Source organism: Terrapene carolina, unplaced genomic scaffold (genome assembly GCF_002925995.2).
Source record: "Terrapene carolina triunguis isolate 2854851 unplaced genomic scaffold, T_m_triunguis-2.0 Scaffold132, whole genome shotgun sequence".
Lineage (NCBI taxonomy): Eukaryota > Metazoa > Chordata > Testudines > Emydidae > Terrapene > Terrapene triunguis.
In genome coordinates, this window is record NW_020664483.1 from 2947825 (window position 1) to 2968126 (window position 20302).

The window sequence follows — 20302 nt, forward strand, 5'->3', positions numbered from 1 at the left end:
TGAGAATTAACTTGTCTCAAAGATGAGCAGTACATTAAGGTGCTAGCCAGGGGAAGGTTAATTACCTTGTGACCAGGGTTTAATTTATTGATCGGTTAATGAAGCAATGTCCTCTATCACTTATTTACAGCATGATATTGAAATGTTTACCTGGATCTCACCCTTATTAAACCACTCTGCGGTGTCACTGTCTTATTTAGTAAGTTGTATAGTTCCACACTCAGATTTTCTCCTTACAGAGAGTGAAATGATCTAACTTATATTTTTTAAATGCAGACACTAAAAGTCAAATTGACGTCAGTAATACATTTCTTACAATCCAGCTATGAGGCCATTACTCACTCTTATCTGTACTTCAAATCAGAACAGAGCAACAACAGGCAGCTAAAATGTACAACGATGGAATAGTCACATGTAAGCAAGTAAAATCATGAGCCAAAGCCAAGTTTAATTTTGTTTTTGGATTCACAGAAGAGCAATCACAGAGTGTGTGGTATTGTGGAAACCTTCCAAATGTTTAAGATGGAATTTAGATATTTTTAAAGATATGATCCTGCCCTCTAAAATGATTGATATTACTCAACACTTCTCTCGTAAGCAAAGGGCTTAATAAACAGATCATACTGGCAACGGAACAGGTACAGCGAATGTTTAAAAGCCCTGTAGGATTGTGGGATAATATCTGAATGCACATTGTCTCCTCCTAATAGCTTCAAAAGAAGAAATAAAACAAGATTAATTTAGTCGAAAGGAAACTCAGCTGCGGCTTGAACCAACTGTAAACGTTTTGAATGGTAAATTAATAGTAAGCTAATGATCAGCTATATTAATTCAGGGGGCTAATTCTGAAGCTGCCCCGAGGATGGATTTCCTAGGGGCATGAAGGAGAGTTCTACAAGCAGAATGATTGTAGACTCAGACTCTTAGCAGTATTTCCCTTATCTACTGATACCTGTAGTTCTAGCACAAATATCCAGGTTTTTGGTAGATTAATAAATACTGAAGGCCAAGTCCTGGGCTCTCTTCTTTAGCAGGGGCTTCATAATGGGTGTAAGTCAATGGTAGAGGACAAAGGAGAAGTATGGGTTGCAGCACTGACCCTACCAAAGCAGCCTTGAAGTGCTGGCGAGCTCAGTTCAAATCCCAGTTAAGGTGACAAAGGAGTCAATTCTTAGGGGGGAGGGATAGCTCAGTGGTTTGAGCATTGGCCTGCTAAACCCAGGGTTGGGAGTTCAATCCTTGAGGGAGCCACTTAGGGATCTGGGGCAACATCCTTACTTGGTCCTGCTAGTGAAGGCAGGGGGCTGGACTCAATGACTTTTTGGGGTCCCTTCCAGTTCTAGGAGATGGGATATCTCCATTAATTTAGATTTAGAAAGACAGGAATTCTGCCAGGTAATGAAAAAGTGCGCAGGTAGGGACTAGATAGTGGAATACTGCACGTCAGACAGGCCTAACGTGGTCAGAAGCATCTCTGATTGCCCTTAGTTCTTCCATCTGTGCTTAGAATCCATTCCAGGATCCCTCTCTCTAGCTCCAAAAATAGGTGTTAAGGTGTCACTCTGAGCTGCAGCTGCCCTGATATATGAGAAGGAGTATTCAGGAGTGCTGAATGGTACACGAAAGCCCCAATTCAAAATCCCAGGGCCGTGCACGCAGCCAATATCTACGTATGCCCAGATGCTGGTTGGGCAGTTCTGGCCTGATTCCCAGCCCTGCTGGGTGCACACGCAAGTCTTTGAAAATAGATGTTCGCAAGTGTGCAAGAGTCCTTGAAAACTGGGCCCATAACGTGCATGCTCAGCATGTGGCGGCACTGAAGATTGCCACAGCCGTAGCGGATCACCATTGTGCCAGGAGGACCCCAAAGGCTAACGATAGCCAATAATCCATAACCAGAAGGGATCCCACACAAAGGAACGCTAACGCTACCCCAGAGAAATCAGCCTAAGACACGGCAAAAGAAAGGGACTCTGCAGCATGTCATGAAGTCATGCCAAGAGGATACGGTTCCAAGAAACCAAGGTTCTGCTCCTCCCCACCCCCACCACCCCCAAGAGCTTTTCCCTAGGAACTGGCAGCTCTGTGGAACTTATCCTTGTGGTTAGCCCATAAGGGACATTAGACTGCTGGCATTCAAGGCACAGCTCAAAGCCAGTATTTTTTATCAAGCATTGGCTCAACCTTCTACCAAGTTGGAAGTGGCTGTCGATATGCTTTTCCGCTTTCTGTTATTTCACCACTAGATGTCTCTGTGTGCTTGCAGAGAGTTCCAGGCAGGGCGTGCTCTCTCCCCTGGTACTAGAAAGGAGACAAAACTGGAACTCAAGCTGTGTGGATGCCAATTTGTTTGTCCGCAGTGGTTTTCTTTAATAGTTGCCTCCTGTTTAAGACAGGCCACCATTCCATGTATCAGTGAAAATGGATATATAATAAAACAATATACATGAGGGGAATTTCACTCCTGTTCCGCAACGTTAAGGCTGCGAGAGCCGTTCATTCTCCATGCCCTTTGAATCTATGACCACTCTGCTGAAGCCAAGAAACGTGGCTTCCGGGTGCACTCTGGGAAGACCCTCTTAGGTCAGGAATTAAGGCAGAATTTCAAACTTCCGTATCTGAAAAGGTTTTATTTAGATAGTGCCTTGTGCTTTAGCTACCTGGGCTTTCTCAAAACTCGACAAAGAGCGTTCGTGGACCAACGTTAGCAACAGAATTAATCAATTGTGACAGGCCAAATGCAGCCTCAGGGCACGCGAGGGTAGCTCCATTGAAGTCAATGGAGTTCCACCCGGGCTGCATTTAGCCAATGAATCTGAAGGAGGTCATTTTAAATATATAAATCAGCTGTTCAGTGGCTGGCGGGTCGTGGGGAGGGAAGGGAGGAGCGGGGGTGGGAAGAGGCAGAGCGAGGGCAGGGCGTGTTCAGGGAGGGGCAGAGTGCGGCCGGGAAGAGCCAGAGGGAGGATGGGGAAGGGGCAGGGGCAGGGTCGGGGTGGAGCCTTGGGGGGAGCACCCACCCAGAAAAATGAAAGTCGGCGCCTGTGGTGTCGGGCACCCTAAGGGACAGGCAGAAAATAGGTGAACCCTTTGTCCACATCCATGCGCTGTTGCTGTAGGATTTCTACTGACACCACCAGTAAGGTGCTAACTGTGGGGAGAATTTATTATGATCACCTATCCAGTTCCACTTGAACACCCACATTTCTTTTCAATACCTTGTCAACCCATGTTCTGCAAGCTCTGTCCTAGCAGCAGCATTAATTGTGGTGGTGATTATTATTTTGCTGCACATTAACAGCATGCTTTGCGGTGTACACATCATATGTCTATCAGGCTTGTTCCGCGTCCAAAGGAGCTTACGTTCAGACACGTCTGTAGAGTTAAATCATGATGCTACACTGGGAGGTAATGCAAGCTCACCAGCCAACCCTCGGAGATACTGACCACCCGCTGTGAGCTGCTGAGCCTCTGCAGTTCCCATTGGCTCTGAGGGAGCACAGCAGCATCCCACAGGATTGGACGCTCAGAAGATGAAAAGGGTCTATCACGGCGGAAAGACTTGGCAGAAGGGTGCAGTCATTTTCTAAAGGAAGCACAACGTGTGCAGACTCTCCAGCTTCTCCTCCTCCCTCGGGCCCTGGTATGCGTGGTTCAGGAGGAATAATTATGAAGGCAACCCATTATGTCCAGGAATTAAATCACAAATCCTGAAAAAGCTGCAACCACTACAAAAATCAGAAGCCCACCTGCTTTGCCACACTGGTCACCATGAGCACATCACCCACGCCAAGCGTTCCCCCTTCCGAACTGATTCACCACAGTCTAGTTCAAGGCCTCTGTTTTGAAATTCAAAGGCCTCCATGATACCAGTCCGAGCTCCAGGAACTACTTCTCCTTCCATGACTGGGACCTTCCATGACAGCCGCATTTCACTGGAACGATGAAACTAATCACCAGTGGATGGAGGTTCAGGAACAAACCGCTGGACCTGGACTATGGAACTTGCTTCCCAAGGAGATAAGAATAAGCACAGGCTGAGCATTGTTCAGAACGACACAGCCCACTTCAGCAAAACGCGTGTTTAACTGGAAGTCAGTGGGACTTAAACGCACAGCAAAAGTTAAGCGTACACTTGGCTGAAGAGGGTTGGATCGGCTGAATCAGGACCTCAGTGCAAAATTCACTTCTATGATATGATTCCCTCCGTAGGTTTCTCCTAAACAAAACACACCCCCTCTTGAAAAGCACTCCTCAAGTTACACGTTACCTGCTAGGAAAGATAAAGTGAGAGATCCTGTTATTAGGACAGAGTCAATACAAATATGGAATCTTAGCAATAAGGGGTAAAAAGGGCAGCAAGCCCAACAAAGTTCCCCTTTTAAAGTTTGTCTTACTGCCACCTTCCTGTTTTCTCAATCACACTCCCAATTGTCTCCTTCTTCCGAAGTGAGTCTGGGTGTCTCTTGTACTCGGTTTTATTCTTTGGTCGCCTTCTGCAGTGGCACTCATTCCATATGGTTATTACCCTTCGTGTAGAGTAGCCACCCCTGCACTTCCTTATGACACTGTGCTTTCTAATTCTGGGACAATTTCCTAACACTAGGAACGTGGAACAGTCCTCCAAGGGCAGTGGTAGGATCCCAGTCACTGGTATAATTCAAATTTAGGCCAGGCAAAGCCAGTTGGAATGTTCTCTCTGGAAGAATCTGGTGCTGGTGGAGCTGGTAGACTGGATGATCTAATAATGCAGATATTTTCCATCTCTAAACTCCATGGGCCTGCTCCTGCTCACATGAGTAGCAAAATTCTCATTGGATCAGGATTGGGTGCCAGGAGTCCATAATCACTGATTTGTCTTCTGCACACAACAGCAAAACCGGTTGTTTCTTTTTCTAGTACAATGGCCATATGACGTTAAATTACATGGGTTACTTACATCTGTTTTAACAATTACAGGGTTTTTTTTATTATGGTTATTCTCAGTAATGCCTGACACATGCTTATTTCATGCTTCATACCAATATCCTTCAGCAAAGGGCAAACAAAGAATGAAACCAATACAGTTTTAATGGCTCAAGTACCATCTTACGAAAAGCCAAAATTTTCAGATCAACATTTTTACTGAAACAGACTTTCATCCAGGACAAAGTAACCTATCAGAACCCAGCAGTTTTCAAATTCGTGTCTAACAATCTCCTATTTTCTCCCTCTCAAACAGGCAATTTTCCAATCAGGTCTATAATAGCAAACCAATTTACATTTACCAAAGCTATATAATTATAAGAATTAACTGAAACCAACGCATTTTTTCAATCCTTTGCCTGTTAACGCAAACCACTCAGAGCTGCAACTAGATATTATTTTGGAGACCAATGCAAATGTATTCCAAACAATGCATTCTTATTCAAATTCTTATGCATTTTAAATCAAAAAAGTTTGTACTATCTGCAACCAATATGTTGTAACTGAGCCTGTTATCTTTTGTTGAAGTCAGTCCCCTTTCACAAACCAGCCCATTTATATGGAACCAATATGGTACATATATTGAAGGCAGGGCCTAATGACTTTATTATAGTTATACAAGCAAATTATTTTCAGTGTATAGATTGCTGATATTTACCCAAACCAAAATATTTTGATTGGAAACAGGACAACTACCATATAAGGGCTAGACTGTGTCCTGGCTGTACACAGCTGTACAGGGGTGTAGGTGGAAGTAAGGTTTCTCCAACCTCCTTGCAGCCACCAGCACGTGGAGAAGTAAAGGGACTGCATCCACCATGCTGGGTAGCCATGTATCTTGGGTGATTTAGACACAACAAATCCTGCATCTTGGCAGGGGGTTAGATTAGATGACCCCCGTGGTCCCTTCTAACCCTAGGGTTCCATAATTCTATACTCCACCACTAGGACCAGCTCAACAGAGAGGGCAGGAAGTATGTGGAGGCCTGAGTTTCCTGCCATGTATCATCCATCAGAGGGGAGCATGAATTTTCTGCCAACAGATGGCCATTTTCTCAACCTTGTTTGCTATTTGCTGTTATTCCAACTCTGCAAATAATTCTGGAGCTGAGGGTTCTTTGCCATCGGGTCAGGGGGCGAATTCGATCGTCAAATTCAGGGTATTCATTTTCATTGGTCAATTAGGTCACATGGTTCCGTTTTTCCTCCCTGATTGGATGAGCACCATTCCTTGAGTTAGAATTCCATTGAGAGGTCACTGTTTCCTTTCCAAACATTCTCTGATATTCACTTAAAATTAGATGCTTCTGCAAAAATTCCTGCCCTAAACTGGTCCACTAGCATCTTCCCAGAAAGTGAACAGAAGAGGGACACAAATCCACTTTTTTATTCAAGTGAATATATGTAGAAAGAATGTTGAGGAATTTGTCCAGTTCTAACAAACAACTAGATCATCTAAGTTAACCTGTCTACATATATTATAGGCCATGGCTGTGACAGAGATAAAGAAAGGCTTCGTTGTCCTCACCATACCATCTGCAAAATCTTCACTGATGGAACTCTTCCAGGTGGTAAAACACCTGCTTAATTCCAGCTGTGCATCCAGTGACAGCCTCTCATCATGAAGACTGTTCATATTAATTTTGCAGATCAGATTGCTGGGGGCCAGACTGAACTGTCCTCCACCAGGAGCTGCCCTCTTTCTGTTTTGTACTTTTGAGGTCACTGCTTTTACGACGGCATGGCAGAGATGTACAGCCAGAGACTCTTTCCAAGCCCAGATCAACTTGTATTAAATCCAGAACCCTTGTAATAAATTAAACATGGAGATTGGGCTGTATAAGTAGGGGCATTTCCAGCAGATCGAGGAACATGATCATTCCCTTCTATTCGGCATTGGTGAGGCCTCATCTGGAGTACTGTGTCCAGTTTTGGGCCCCACGCTACAAGAAAGATGTGGAAAAATTGGAAAGAGTCCAGCGGAGGGCAACAAAAATGATTAGGGGGCTGGAGCACATGACTTATGAGGAGAGGCTGAGAGAACTGGGATTGTTTAGTCTGCAGAAGAGAAGAATGAGGGGGGATTTGATAGCTGCTTTCAACTACCTGAAAGGGGGTTCCAAAGAGGATGGATCTAGACTGTTCTCAGTGGTACCAGATGACAGAACAAGGAGTAATGGTCTCAAGTTGTAGTGGGGGGGTCTAGGTTGTATATTAAGAAAAACTTTTTCACTAGGAGGGTGGTGAAGCAGTGGAATGGGTTACCTAGGGAGGTGGTGGAATTTCCATCCTTAGAGGTTTTTAAGGTCAGGCTTGACAAAGCCCTGGCTGGGATGATTTAGTTGGGGATTGGTCCTGCTTTGAGCAGGGGGTTGGACTAGATGACCTCCTGAGATCCCTTCCAACCCTGATATTCTATGATTCTATGATTTGTCTTCAAAACTGAGCATCCAGGGAATTTTCTTTCCTCATTCAGTCCTGGCCGTGTTACTAAGTGGTGCTAGAGTGGATTTGATCATCAATGTCATTAAACCAAAAACAAACAGAAAAAGTCCCAAATGCTTCACTCTCACATCTTCTAAATGAAACTTTTCTACTGTCTGCTGAAATGCTCTTCACATGCTCATTCAATTTGAAATATTTTTTCCTTTTGAATCAACTGAATTTTTATTATTCAGAATTGCCAGCGAACTGGGGGGGGGAGTCGTTATCCACACAGCTCCACCTCCAAATAAGATCAGGGCTTCATTGTGCTAGGCGCTGTACGTACTCATTGTAAGACAGAGCTCCTGCCCCAAAGAGCTCTGCCTCTAAATAAAGGAGACAGACAAAGGATGGAAGAAAGGAAGTATTGTTATCTCCAATTCACAGGATAAGGTATTAATTCATAAAATCTTTATTCACTTTAGCTCTAATGAAAAAATTACGGGTATATTATCTTCCTGAGTAGTAAATTAGTATCTCTAATTCCAGCACAGATGGATTGAATTGTTTCTGGCTATAAAACAAGCATGACATTGATGATCAAATCCAGCATTCCAGCTGGTCCATTTGCACCCCTTAGTTCATTAAGGCTCCTACCACTTCTCACTGGATAGACAGCGCAGCATGCAGATCCTTATCACTGACGTGAAACACCATGTTGTCAAAATCTGCTGCTTGGCCGCTCATATGGCAGCCATCTTGATGATGAAAGCAAGAGCCAGGCACAAATAATATACATAACTGGTAAGATGGTTTCCATACCTTCTCCACTTGGCCAAAAAATGGACAAACCACAGTCACGTGTGACGGTGATTCCGATTTCTTACTCTGCTGAGTAAGATCATCATGATCACCATATACAGCATGTGTGTAGCAGTGATAGATGTAATAAATTGCTGACCCATGTGCTAAATGATATGTAATGTTGCTTGCTCATCTGCACCCTGCCCCACTAACCTATCTTTGCTGGGAATACTTGTAACACTCAGACTTAATCATAGAATCTTACTACTGGAAGGAACCTAGAGAGGCCATCCAGCCCCGTCCTCTGCACTCATGCGGGACTAAGTATTATCTAGACCAGAGCTCCCCAGACTGTGGGGATGTGTGGCTGGGGCCCGGGCCAGCCCCCACAGGGGTTGGGGAGGGAGCGCCACCCAGCTTTGCTTCTGGCCCCAGCCCTGGCCTCCGGCCCTGTGCCCGGGGCCCCAGCTGCCGGCCCTGGCCCCCGGCTGAGGCTCTGCTCCCATCCCGCCCCCAGCTGTATCCGCAGCCTCGGCCCCGTTACCCCTATCCAAGTACCCCCGGCCCTGGCTCCATGGGGGGGAGGCAGACAGGGATAAGGGGAGGGCGAGGTAAAAAGTTTGGGGACCACTGATCTCGACCATTCCTGACAGGTTTCAAGTAGCCATCACTTGAAAACAAACAACAGCCTATCAGAGGATGTTTTTCCCCCCTCTCTGAATTGTGTGATTCTCTTATGGAAAAGTTCTCTAGAACACAAGAGAAAATTACAAGCTTTCGATAGTTTATTTATATCATTCTATAGAACTGGATAAAGAATTGTGGCTTAAAAAAATGGAAACAAAGGCTATCATTCTGTATTAAATTGCAATGGTTCTTAGTATAATTTCCATAGGACTCCACTGGTTTCATTCTTGTTAAATCCTAAGCCCACTGAAGTCAACAGCAAAGCTCCCATAAGGGAGTTCCATACCACTCCCTCCTCCCTGAATTACACTGATCCAAGGTCCAGAATAGGCAGTATTCAGTCCTGGAACAATGGAAAAATTAAGGTTTGATTACAGCTGGCCGAAGCGCAGAATTTCCGTGTTTTTAAATGGGAAATGTTGTCAAAATCAATACAATTTTGCAAAAAGTGTCAGTTTAGTGGAAGGCGCTTTTTCTGACAGTTTGGAAGAAAATTTTCCTTCCAGCTTCAGGTCTGACGTTTCACAAATGATCAGGGCTAGAAATGGCGGATTTATACCACTAGTAAAAAAAGGGCTGATCTTGTTTTGGTTTGCAATATTTGCAAAACCAGAGACAGAATTGTCTCTCCTAGGCTAAATATTCAATTCTTGATAACGTTTTGTAAAAAAAAACAACCTCTGATGAGGTTTCTTAACTAACTCTTGGAGCCTTTTATGATTTATACCATGAGCAAACCTCAGGTGGATATGTTTTATGTTATTACAGATGTGTAAATTGGTATTAATTGTATACATTTATCCCAGAAGTATAAGAACTGATTTTTCTCCTTGGCTCTATAACTAGACATATAATAATTTCTCTGGAAGGTAGAACTAGCACATCTAGTTAAAAAAAAAGGATGAAAAATCTTTGGGCAGCTCTGCCTTTCATTTTAAATGAATATAAATGTTCAGATATGTCATAAACTTAAGCTGCAAGTAAATTACTGCCAAAGATTTGGGCACATCTTATGCTAGAATCCTGCAGCAAAATAGAAAACATTTGTTGAATCAGTCTGCTGAAAGAAGCAAGGAAATGATGTAATGTTTATGAAATATGCCGTTTTGATAAAATCCAATTAGCACTCTAGGTGGCTCTGAATAATGTTTGCAGAAGGTTTGCTGGAATGATTTACTAGAAAAAATTCGAATATCCCTCCTCACCAATCAGTAACGCAGCAGTTGTTACAGTGGGGGTGGGGGGGTTACTTTTCTTAATGGTACACAAGCCATGAAGCTATCTGGATTGTACAATTCATTGCCTAAAATTATCCACAGAACCCCCATTGGCTAAGGATGCTCAAAGGTGGTGATATCATTATCAGTGTCTTGATCTATGAAGAGGAAAAACTTCAAAGCCCATATGTGTTCACTTCTAAATAAAAGAATCAGTTTAAAGCATATGTTTGTCTAGTTCTGTTTTCTAATGTACTAGGTAACATTTTATTAGAAACAAAACCTAGCTAGCTAGGCATTGCCTTAGAGTCACTGGGACCAGCAAAGATGTGTCAAGACAGGGCTATAGTACATAGTGCTGGGGAGATTCCAAACCATAGGGCAGCTAAGGGAAGCTGCTATAACTTAGACAAACCCTTAGGGCTGGACTAGTTATTCCAGGGTGCTCTCTAGCCCCCAGACCAGCCTAGGACCAGGAGGGCACATAGGTAGCTCAAAGCCACCTTAGCCTCCCCCCTTCTTCTGGCCTGTGAGTTCTGTGCTGCACCTTGTAGAGACATAGCACAGAACCTCACCCGTGGGGTTTTTCATAAAGCCCCAACTCCTGGAGTCAGGTGACTCTGTAAGAATGTCAACTCATTAAAAAGCAAGAAAGTTTCTAGCCCTCCTGGCTGCAGAAAAAAGCTTGAAAACATGACCCCCTAAAGGCACAGAACCCAAATAAAAGGAACCCAGTGGTCAAAGGTTACATCTCAAGGTCACCTTGGGGTGAAGGTGGGTGCCTCACTTACCCCCTACGTCATTCTCTAGGCAACGGCAAACCCTGTGGCCCGGTTGTGGGGTAGCAGGTACAGCCCTCCCTCCAGCTGAGCCTCTTAGCAGGTCCACCCCCTTCCCGGGGGGGGGAAATCAAAAGCAGTCCAAGCAACAGGGAAATACTTCCACAGCCCTCAAGAAGTTAGACCCTCATCCTCCTGCCAGGGAGAGGGAAGCAAGGCTGGAGACCGGGGCTTAGTTTCAACACAAACAAAACAGAGGGCTCGAGCAGACAGCATCCTCAATCCACACATCAGCAAGTGCCACAGGCATTCCTCCCCACATCACGAGGGGTTAATGCAGGATGCAGCACCGCTCGGGTTCCATAGAAAGAGGCAGAGGGGAGGCTGGGCCAAACCTAAGTGGTGCTGTGACTCCATGCGCCAGGTCTCAATGCCACTTGGTTTGGGGGAGACCCAACTGCCCCTTTCTCTGCCTCCACTGGGAGCACGGAATGCGGGAATTGTTCACGTCAACCTGGACAGGGGAGGTTTGGGGGTCAACACGGGACAGTCCCATGAAACCCAGAACTGTTGGGAGGTCTGCACAGGGCACAAGCTCTGCTTGCTTCCTACGTGCTTGGAGTTCCTCTCTTTTCAGGACAGGCCCCCAGGCCTCAGTCACCTTACAGGTGCGGCAGGTCAGGACTGATTACAACCATAGGCGTTCTTTTACCTCAGCTCGCCTGGTGTGCACATGTGTGTGTGTGTGTGTGGATGGGGGGAGGGGTTCACCTGCTCCATCACACCAACTTTTAAATCTCATGATTTTCAAGCCAAATTTCAGTATTTTGGGGGGGCTGAGTCCTGCCCTTTGAACGTTTGGGATAGGCCATCCTGGACTCCCCTCCGCTTTCATGTAGTGCATTAAAGATGAAGTGGCAGTCTTAACCTGTAAACTCATGAGTTCTACTGACCTCAGTGATACCATTTCAAACACTATATTAATTGCTGGATAGGTTTCAAGTACGGATGTGGGGATACATTGAAATTCAATTTTAAAAAACCTCAAGGCTATCATGCTTTATTTAAAAATGGACCAGTATCTTTCACTGTCTAAGAAGTCTACTTCTAGGCAAAAATGGGCAACATTTTCACTCCAAAACAGTCCTACATTTTTGTAACTAAACAAAGATATGTACTTTTGGCCAAATACCAGTTTGTAATTTAAAAAAAAAGCAGCAAAATCTTGAATTTGTCTGCGCTCCATTGGACAGTGTCCATTTCATGAAAATCTTAGGAAAAAACGTTTCCGATTTGCAAAATGGCCCAGAACAAAGTTATGTGAAAGTTCACTCCTCCAAAAAAGTGATTGGCCCTTTCTCACAACTCTAGATTCACTGACGATAATAAATTCACTGATAGTGTAAAAAAATTAACGTGCAGACCCAGCCCTATACCATCATTATCCTGTCATTGTTACCTGTCTGTTTGCACTATCCACCTCTTGTCTCATCTTATACGTAGTGTAAACTCTCTGGGGGTACGGACTATTTCTCCGTTAGGTATTTATATAGCACCTGGTACCATAGTGCTCTGGTGCATGAACAGGGTCCCTCCACCATCACCATCACCTCCACCACATAAGGCCGCTCTGCGGCGATTCCAGTGACCACGCTAAATATTAAAAAATCCTCAGCAACTTAAAGAATCATCTCTACTGTTGTAGGATGCCCCTGGTTTACAGAGACTGAAAAAAGGACCTCTGGCTCTAAAAGCATGAACCTCTACTACTGGAGACAAAGACCCAGGTTAATTACCTCAGAGACAGTAGCAGACTAATAGATGGATGGGCTGGCCACTAGAGGGCAACAATTAGCCATGCTTCGTTAGCATGGAGTTGCACATTCCTTCCACTAGGAAAGGTCTCTCCAAGAGGGTCCACAGCAGTTCAAAATCCCATAGGGGTCACTCCTTGTAAGGATATCCCTGGTCAGGATCACCACCTGCATCCTGAACAGCTGAGTCTAAAGGTTCCAGATTCCATCACTTCAGAGGATGACCCCTGCCAGGGCAGTCAATGCATTCTAAAGAAAAAACAAGGCACCTTTCTCTTTGAAAATGTCATTTACAAAACATTTCAGACTCTCAGTATCATCATCTGGAATGAGGGACTTACGTTTTGATTATTTCCTTATGATATTTATTCAGTTTTTGTACTTTAAACTATTATTGTTTTCTCTTAGCCTTCCCCCAACCCCCACCCCCAGCCCCATTCTCTCCTTTCAACCCTGTATTTGTGTTCTTTTGTCAAGCTTGGTTAAAAAACAACAACTAGAGGAACAAGAAATTGATGAAATATTTCCAACGTGGCCTATTTTAATGTGACATAAAAATGAAGCCGCTTCATCAGGAAAAGATCATTCATCTTTAAGCAATAATACTTGATGTTCCAGATGGCAATGGCCAAAACGAAAGTGAGCCAGTAATCAAATTCTTGCATCCCATCCAGTCAGCCCAAATCCGTGCTAGTTACCATAGATTATTATTGATTACACACTAGTTTGTCTGTAGTGCCATTCATTGTAACAAAAATTCCTACATAAACCAACTTTAAAGTAAGCAGGATATTCAGTAATATCAAGGGACCAGCCCAGCTTAATGCTCATTATCTATGGCTTTACAAGCCATTCAAAACTCCAGAAAGCAGCCTACAGATGCTGGCTACGTGCCAGACTGACATTTGCAGCAACTGGGTCTACCTGCTGCAAATACACTCGTTCTTCTCCATCCCAGAAGAGACTTAGCTGTGAGGCCTGATCCAAACCCCACTGAAATCGTTAGGAGGCTTCCGCTGGGCTTTGGGTCAAGCTTGAATGAGCAATCTGCCGCTTGGCCTCCGCAGCTCCAGTTTCTCATCCCTCCCCACTAAGCTGCATTGCCTGGGAGTTACGACAACTGTAGGTCTAAAATAACCCCCTGGATAGGTCTTGCTTATGATCCAGGAAAAACTAAAGCTGGTCACATTAAAAAAAAAGGGGGGGGGATTGGTCAATTTTTAATACAACTGATCAAAAATTCAAATGTTGATTAAAAATAAACTGATAGTGATGTGTTACAGGTCACCGTGCCCAGTCTGTGAAGGAGATGCGTTTGTTCAGCTTGGTTCAGCTCGTTAGCCCAAACTGTAATAGCACATCCTTTTTAACCCGGGAGATGCCCAGTTCAATCCCCGATGTGTCAACCAAGATGGCACACACTCCAACATGCCCATCATCAAGAAATACTGCAGAAGCTTCCCATCACCGCCATGTTCTGGGCAGGGTTCTGCGGGCCCACATGCAGCTGGACTGATTAATTCCCCCCCATCATTAGAGAAGCCTGTCAAATCGCCCTCTCCTGCCGGCTTATTGACTTTTGGAAGAGTTAATCTTCGGGCTGCTCATTCACTTTCTTCCTCTCCCTGCTTGTCCTCCAAGAGAGAGCTCATCCAGGAAGATCCCTGTATCTCTGGGCCACAGTCACTTTACAGTTCTGCCCCAGCTGACTAGCATTCGCTCAGCCAGGGAGGATCCTACACCTGTTTCTAGGCTCATGGATGGCTGAGCACGGCTGGTGTAGAGGGTGCTCTTCCCTTTGCAGTTGGGATGCTCCAGATGCTCGATGGAGCTCGCGGAGTTTTGGGTCCAGGCGTTAATAGGAACTTCAGAGGGCACCGGACTGGGACTCAGGAAGCCTGGGTTAAATTCCCAGCTCCACCACTGATTTGCTTGGGCAAGTCACTATACAGCTCTGTGTGTTTGTTAAACCCTGGTCTGTTTATACAGCAGGATCCTCAGGGTAGGGACTGCGTCTTATGTATTTGCACTGTACAGTGCCTACGTGCATTCTGAGCTGGGACCTCGAGGCACGACTGCAATATAAATAATAATGAGGGTCCTTAAATTATGGGGTTTACCTGAATTGAGATACAAGTGCAAATGGGAATTGCAGCATCTCTGACAACTGGCAAAGTAGGTATGTGGACAATGGAGTGGGTTGGAAATGGACAATTGCAGAGGTGAATGGGAGGGGAAATAGAGCTCAAGGTATGAGAACAGAAGATATTCCACATCTCCCTCCAGATCTGACCCGCGATGGGATTTTCAAAAGCACTTAGTCTGCTCCCATTGAAATCGATACCACCACGCTGAGCGCTTCTGAACATCCTGTGCCTTATTTCCATATATTACTGCAGCGGCAAGGCCAGGCACCTCTCGCCACCCGAACCCAGGGGGAAATCCCGGTGCCACCGGGAATCCAGGGGACTTTTGCCATTGACATCAATGGGGCCAGGATATCACCCTTTGTGCTTACCTGGCAAAGTGCAAGGAGGTGTGAGTAGATGACCCCGGATGGTTTGGAACCTCAGCCCAGAAGGAAGTAAATCTCTCTCTTTAAATAATTTTGAAACATTTACAAATAACTCTTGTGCCTTTTCAAACAATAATATTTGGGGCTCGATTCTAACACCCCTCCCTTTAATCCACATTTGCAGTTTAAGGAACTGGTAGGTAAATAACTTACAATAAGAGCCATCTATTAAGTGTGCAGTAGCCCTTTCATCTGTTTGCTAAAGTGACAAGTGAGGCTGGTTTGCTTTATATTGAGGTGGAAGTGCAATTCCTAAGCTACCAATCTGTCTGCTTGTTTGTAGAGTTTACCATGGAAACTGATACCCAGCTAAAAAGTTCTCCTTCATTCCAATGTCACTTCAGATAGGGCCGGGTAAAAGGATTACTGTGCTGGTGCTGACCTGTGCTCATTGTCTTCAAAAGCATGAATGAATGGAGTAATTGAAACCGCGAGAGATAACAAAATGCAGTGTGTGTACTAACAGTTGTTATTAGCATTTCCCATGAAGCCACCAGGTTGTTTAAATGGGGCTTTTAACAAATTGATATCAGGATATCTAGCACGCTGGAGACCTGCTTCTACCAGGTGCTTACAAGAATCCAAGTGCCTGTATCACACAGGTTCTAACTGGTCATGGACTGAGAACTGGCATAACAACATTATTCGCCTCCAGTATTGCTCTGCTACCAGAAAACGACAGGGCTAGCCCATTCGTTAAAGTCATCAATTACAAAGGCAACGGTCATTTACATCCAGCCACATTCTCATACTCTTACATTGCATAGCTCCTTATTCTATCAAGAGCCCCACTGACGTCAGTGAGGATTACTTGCAGAGAAAAATGTTACTCATTGTGAGTATGGGGATCAGAATCTGCCCCACCGTATGTAGCCCCTTCTGCTCCACTAGACAAAATTAATTACATATGTGTGTATATATATATATATATATATATATATATATATATATATAATATCACTGAAAGGGCAACATTCTAATCTGAGTTTTACCCAGCCGATGTCCTTTCTTTCATCCTTCTCTTCCCGGCTCTGTGGAAATCCCCATGATGGATCGGCAAGTAGAATTCCACTGAGATGATTATCAAATACAACACACGTTATAGCTCAGCATATTTTTATAGCAATAATACTACATTTAAGACCTAATTTCAATCCTGCCAATCCTTAATCATTGAGTAGTGTTTATTCATGCTATCAAGCGGTTTGGAGAGGCTCATGAACAGGGGTGCAGACGGCTACAAACCAGGGCACCAACCCCAAACTGGTTGTGTGTTCTATACTTAGATTTCACCAACCACATGACAAGACTGCCTTTGTGATAGATGGTCCCTTACACCAAAAATCACAAGAATGTTCAGGTTACGCCTAGTCCCAAAGAACCAGTCGCTTACTCCAGGTCAATTGCACCTTAGATTTCTCGAAGACAACAATTGTAACCAATCCTCCAATAAACTAACTAAACGTTTATGAACTAGGAAAAAGAAATTAGAGAGCTATTTACAAGGTGAAAGCAGGTAAACATACACCCACAAATGAGAAACAGTCTTAGGTTTCAAAAAATAATAGAAGCTGCTGTAATGTGCAAGCTCTATATGACCTTTACAGCTAACCCAAGCTCAGCATCTTGGGGATCCCTTGTTTATGCTTAGAAATATTGCCCTCTCCAAATTCCAAGCAGCACAGAGTTACAGCTCCTCCTGGTCAGGCATTTTTATTACCTTCCCCCCCCCCCCAAGTTCCAACTGATGGAACAAGTGCTGGCGCCTGTCTCCTTTTCATGGGTGGGTGGGGGGCAATCAACCAAGTCTTTGTCCTATAATATTTCACAGTGGTTCATTTGGTTTCAATGGGCCCTCTTGTGTGCAGGCCCAGCACTTTGCATTAAATAATGCTACTTTGGGGGAGGGATAACTCAGTGGTTTGAGCATTGGCCTGCTAAACCCAGGGTTGTGAGTTCAATCCTTGAGGGGGCCATGTAGGGATCTGGGGCAAAATCAGAACTTGGTCCTGCTAGTGAAGGCAGAGGGCTGGACTTGATGACCTTTCAGGGTCCCTTCCAGTTCTATGAGGTAGGTATATCTCCATATATAATTACTTTCCTGTTTGGTGAGTTACATAATTACAGAGGTTTACAATGCAAACACTCAGTATACACTTTATACCGTGGGCTAGAGATGTTATAAGTGAGATCAATGCATGCACCCATCCTACAAGCATGTCATCAAGTGGTAACACTAAACATATTCTTATCAACTTAACATCTATTTTAACCAGGCTAACCCACCGGGGAACCAGACTGGTTTCCAGCTCTGCATTCATCAGTGTTCAGTGAGGTCTAGGGGTCTTGGCATGAGCTGGCACCTAGTCCGCCAGTGTCACATGTGCATGTAGATTTATCCTGGGCCCACTTCTGCCATTCCTGTGGAGTAGTACCCTTGGACTCTGAAATTACAGACACTTACACAGAGGCTTAATTTAGTGACTTCAGTGGCTGTACTCATGTGCATATATTTAAGCATTTGTATAAGTGTTTGCATGATAGGGGCCTACTGTGCAAATAATCTCAGTGAAGCAATTTCACACTTCAGAAAGTACCAAAAGGTTCAATTATTCAAGCAGTTTTACTAGGAACCTCAACATCATAGTTATACTACAGTGCATGTGATAATTCTTCTATTAAAAGGAATGTAAGAAAAGCTCTATGGAGCTTGAAAGTTTGTCTCTTTCACCAACAGAAGTTGGTCCAATAAAAGAGGTTACCTCACCCACCTTGTCTCTTTCATATCCTGGGACCAACATGGCTACCACACCAGTGCAAACACCACATATTTATTAGGGTTATTACTCTGACTGGAAGCCAGTAAGCCATTTTGCCAGCATTTGTCATTTGTTTTGCTGGGTTTTTCAAAATTTCATTCAGTTCTATAGCTGGTTGGAAAAAAATCATCTACGTTTTTCGGGAGATGATGCGTTGTCAATGTCTGAATTTTGACAGAATCTTTTGTCTACAAAACTTTTAAACTCCAGTTGTGGAACTTGAATCATCAAAGATAAAACATTGAATTAGCTTCTACAGTACCCCGCTGCATTCAGTTGTCAGATTTAATAAAAATAATTTCTGATTTAAAAAAAGCAAAGTTAAAATAAACAACCACTTTTTCAATGGTCTTATGGCACATTTTTATAGAATATTTTAAAAAACCATAAACGTGGTTACTGTATTTCACCTTGACTTACAAATTGATTCTGCTTTTGTCTTCACCTTTAAGCCCCTCTATGATTCACTGCCACCCTGCTTATCTTTAGGATTGGAAGAAATCGATTTGTATCAGTAAACGTTAGTAAATATAGTTCAACAGACACACCCAAAATGCCAAAGCCATTTCCCTCGATAATCAACATTTACAGCTCGGGAAAGGAAGCAAAGCCAATGTGGTGAGTGTCATTAAATAATTATTGTCTGGCACTGTCATAATTGCCAGCAACTGTGACAATTTAAATCAATAGGAAAAAACGCTTAAAAAGAAACATTGATATTATCCATTGAAATTAAAAAAAACAAACCCACACCAAATTCTGCCAAGCCTAATTCTCTGATTGCTCTGCCAAGCTTTGTCTTTGTTTTGTCAATAGTACCAGCATTGATCATCCACTTCTTCCATGAACAGTTGGGGCTTTCGGCCATGCTGGCCCTTAGACAAGTGATAAGCTCCCCATCATGCATACTGAACTTTGCCAGTTGATGATGGTTTGGCAACTGACATTTGCTGCTTATGCAAAACGTGATCACGTTACTGTTCCTTGTCTTCCCTCCCCAATTGTCTGTTTCATCTACCTACTGCGTCTTGTCATAAACCTAGATTGCGAGTGCTCTGAGACAAAGGAGATCTTATTACATATAGCTAGATTAGTGCCTTGAACAGTGCCACCCCGATCTAGGTAGGGCACTCTGGGCTGTACAATAGTATAGAAGAAGAAGAACGACGCTTTTAATGGCTCACATTTAATATCACAGAATAACTGATCATTATAGTATATGATGAACAGGTCATTGACGAGTATAAAGGGCTTGATATTCTGTTGCTTTGCGCCCTCTGTAGTAATTTACCTTGGTGGAAAGCAAGTGCAAAAGTGCTACCCGATCAGAATGGTAAAAGTTTACACCAATTTGCACCATTGTAAATGACCACACAAGGCGTAGGGCTATGGAGGATCAGTCCTACAACGTGGTCCATGACTGAACCATTCGTGGGCTCTAAGGGTAGGTCTTCACTGCAAAGTGAATGGGGGATTGTCACATGTGCGGGCATACCCATGCGAGCTTGAATCTGGTGGCGGCGTGTGTTGTAGGTGTAGCTACACACCCCAGTGAAATCAGGCTGTGTCACAATTCATTCTCTGCTCTGCACCACCCCTTAGGAGGGATAGTGTTGCCTAATGGCTAGTGCACCGCAATGGGACTCAGGAGGCCTGGGTTCTACTCCCAACTCTGCCACTGGCCAGCGGGGTGACCTTAGGCATGTCACTTCACCTCTCTTGGCCTCAGTTTCCCCATGATGATACCGACCTCCTTTGTAAAGCGCTTTCAGATCTGCTGATGGAAAGCACTATATACGAGCTGAGTGTTAGCAGAAGTCGGGGAAAGCGTAAGGCTGCAATCTAGCCCATCATGAATATAGCTTTGTTTTGGTTGCTCTGCTCCCATTAAGAGAATTTGAAAAGCACAGGAAGGTAAGTTGCGGGGGGGCGGGGGGGGAGGGGGCTCATGTACTGCTGCTGGGAAAGGTTTTTTGGTGATTCAAGACAACAGTTAAAAGAAGCCAAGTTCCCTGGCTTACTAGCTGAAGCAGGGTCTGGAATGATACAATAAAAGGCAGCCAGATGGCCAAATTAGTCAAGTATGTCTTTTTTAGATATGGGGCATGTTTTCCCGTTGTGCTCACATCCAGTGTTTTCACACACTGTTCATCAGCGTGTGGCCAAGTTGGCGTGTGCCCAGCTGCAGCGACGGTGAGTCCAGTTGCAACCACAGACG